The sequence below is a fragment of the Phalaenopsis equestris genome, unplaced genomic scaffold (genome assembly GCF_001263595.1).
Source record: "Phalaenopsis equestris unplaced genomic scaffold, ASM126359v1 Scaffold198954, whole genome shotgun sequence".
Taxonomy (NCBI): Eukaryota; Viridiplantae; Streptophyta; class Magnoliopsida; order Asparagales; family Orchidaceae; genus Phalaenopsis; species Phalaenopsis equestris.
In genome coordinates, this window is record NW_018218850.1 from 279,020 (window position 1) to 282,318 (window position 3,299).

Sequence of the window (3,299 nt, forward strand, 5' to 3'; positions counted from 1 at the left end):
TTAAATTTGAGTTATTTTATATTTTGAATGTTGTGGCGGTGAATTTTATCTTGGTTGATTTTAATTTTGGTTTTAGTTTTGGTTATCCCGATAGTTTTAGTTTCCATGCAGGGTGACATCATTGTTTAGCATGCAAATTTGTAGGTATAAAAATACAGTATGAGAAACACAGTATGAAAGTACAAGAAAGACAATGTTAAAAACTGTAAAAGTGTACCTGGCGAGTCTTCTCGTTCCACCACCTGAAACTTAAAATGCATGTTAAGGCAGTTTATATGAAATGGGGAAGTAAAATCTTGGTAGTTTTCCTAACCCTATGTCATATCTTGGTGGGTCCTTAAAATTTTAATTAAGGATGATGTTGTTAAGCAAAACATATTAGGTTTAGTAGATCTCCGAGGTATTCAATAGATCTAGAGAAAGGAGCTGGTCCGTGCTACTCTCTCGCTGCCTGGTGGAAAGTCCCGTGTTCTTTTAAACCTGTTATGTTGCCTAATAATTCATTATATAAAACACCCTAATGCTCAATGAACTCTGATGTCTCAATTATCCCTAATAATAGGGTAATTATCACTTGTGACTCAATTTAAGAATTATGTCGGTGAAGACCCTTAAAGAGGCAAGTTAGTGTTGTTGGAACACTTAGCCAAATTTTAACCCTAATTGGGCTTAATGTTGTTTCACTGTTATGTTGCCTAATAATTCATTATATAAAACACCCTAATGCTCAATGAACTCTGATGTCTCAATTATCCCAAATAATAGGGTAATTATCACTTGTGACTCAATTTAAGAATTATGTCGGTGAAGACCCTTAAAGAGGCAAGTTAGTGTTGTTGGAACACTTAGCCAAATTTTAACCCTAATTGGGCTTAATGTTGTTTCAAGGATGTTTGATTATGTTATGTTTATTTCTCTAATCCTCATTTAGCCAATTTTGATTTGGCTTAAGTCACCATAAGCCCTTAAGACCTAGGTGAGTGTCTTAATTAGCTTTGAAAAGTTCAAACTTTAGGTGATCATGATTCATGATTTGAATTTTATTTGAACATCAAAATAGGGGTATTAAATTGATTAATTATTGACTTCAAAAGTCATACCCCTAAGTCCTAGATTCACTTTATTTTAATAAACTTCCAAATTTTTAATGATTTAGAAATTTATTAACATAACTTTTTAATGAGGAAAGTGAGATTGGTTTCTACTAATTAACCCCTTGTATTTCAAACATCAAATAATTGATTAAGATTAGAGGTTACCCATTTTCCCTCCTTGAATTAAGCCTAAATGTTAATTAAGGCAAAATTTCCAAAATTACACATTTGCCCCTAAGGCTCTATAAGGCTCTAACACCTCATAATTTGTCAAATTTAATTCAAATGACTTTGAAATTTTTATCCTACCTCATTCATGGGTCAATTAAGACATCAGAGGAGAAAATGTGATTTTTCAAAATTTAATTTATTTTATATAGTTGTTTTCATGCAAAAATAGGATTTTTCAAAGAAAATTCCCAACTTGACCAAGGTAAAGTATGATCCCTTGAAATTTTCACTGGGGGTAGACCAAGACCAGATAAGCCTTTGGATCAAATATTCATAATTTTTTGAATTCTCTATGATTTATTAGAATTATTTTAAGTTCTGGGCTATTTAATAAAAATAAAATATTTTAAATGGTCAAAATTAAGTTTTGTTTTTTTAAAAAATTTCTCTGAGGTTAGAGAACTCAAAGGAGCAAATTTCATTTTTTTTTTCTTTGATTTATTGGAATTATTTTAGTAAAAACTCATTTTTAGCTTTTAAAAAATTATTTTTAAGCTTTGAAATTCAATATCTTTATTTACAAAATGAGGAAAAATATTATAATTGTTTTTAAGTGATTAAGAAACAATTTAGAACATTTCCATGAGTTTTATTATTTTTGTGATTTTTATGAATTTTTAATTATTTAAATATTTAAAATAGGCTAAAAATCAAGTTTTTATCCTAAATATTATTTTATTTTTATAAAATATCTCTGATCACAGTCCATTTGATGCATAAAATATTTTTAATTAATTAAATAAGAAAATGCTATTTAATGTGGAATAACTTTCAAGTCCATTTTTGAAAGTTATGTGATTTTTCTACAAAAAGTTATGTATTTTATTTTATACATAAATATTTAAATAGTTATTTTTGTGATTTTTCTACAAAAAGTTATATATTTTTGAAGTTTTGGGGATTAAATAAATAAGCAAATGCCCCTATTTTCCTACTTATCTATGTCAACCTCAAACGGGTCGAATAGGCCACGTGTCGCTGTGTGATTGGCGCCACAAGCTAGTTCATCCCCGCCCATGTCGGACTTGCGGCCCGCGGCCTACCCGACACGATCCGGGCCACCCGATCAATACACGCTCGATCTGACGATCACGAGTCATCGTCCCAAATGAAATGGACTCGAAAACCGTCCATTTTAAAACACTAATATCTCACTCGATTCTTAACGAAAATGAGTGAACTTTTTTTTAAAATGCTCGTAAATGCTCGTATTGATTAGTAGAACACATCCATACGGTTGATGAACCCTTAAATTAACCATATTTGATAATTAAAAGAAGCTCGGTTTAGGGTTAACTTTGAATACCTTGGTCCAAGAGGGGTAGCCTCGATTGGATGCTTGTAGAAGCTTTATGTGGGTGCCAGAAGCCTAGGGATGGAGCCTCTGGCCGTAGTGAAATGCCTTGGCCCAAATTCGATCAAGGCCGATTTGGTGGTTTGCTTAAAGTCCACCTTGGGGTGGTCAGATGATGGGGCTTTTATGGGGGATCTTCTTCTCTTGATGTTGGGATGGTGTGGGTGGAATTAACTTGAATTGGTGGAGGTTTGGAGGATGTCTTGTTTTGGCCTTGAAATTGAGCTCCAAAATTGAACTCAAGCAACGACTTTGAGTGGCGAGGGAAGGTTTGAATGGATTGAGTGGCTAAGGAAGGTCTAGTTAAGCTCAAGAGGTCTTCAGGAAGCTTTTGAAGAAGTTTTACAGAGTCTCCCCAAAGAATTTCAAGCTCTCCCTCTTTTGCCATGGAGGGAGAGTTTAAATAAAATGGCCTAGGCTGGTTGCCAGGGCCAATTGAGGGGTGCATTTGGTTGCTTATGTGGAGCGCAAAGAAGCTCCAATGAGCAGCTGGGCTGATTTGGCCTTTGGGTTTGAATTGGGTTAAAATCCCTTGTCTTGGCCATGGTTTTGGCCATTTTCCAGCCACCAACGTGGCTGGCCGCCCAGGCATTGGTCACTTCTTGGCTCAGGGAAGTCAG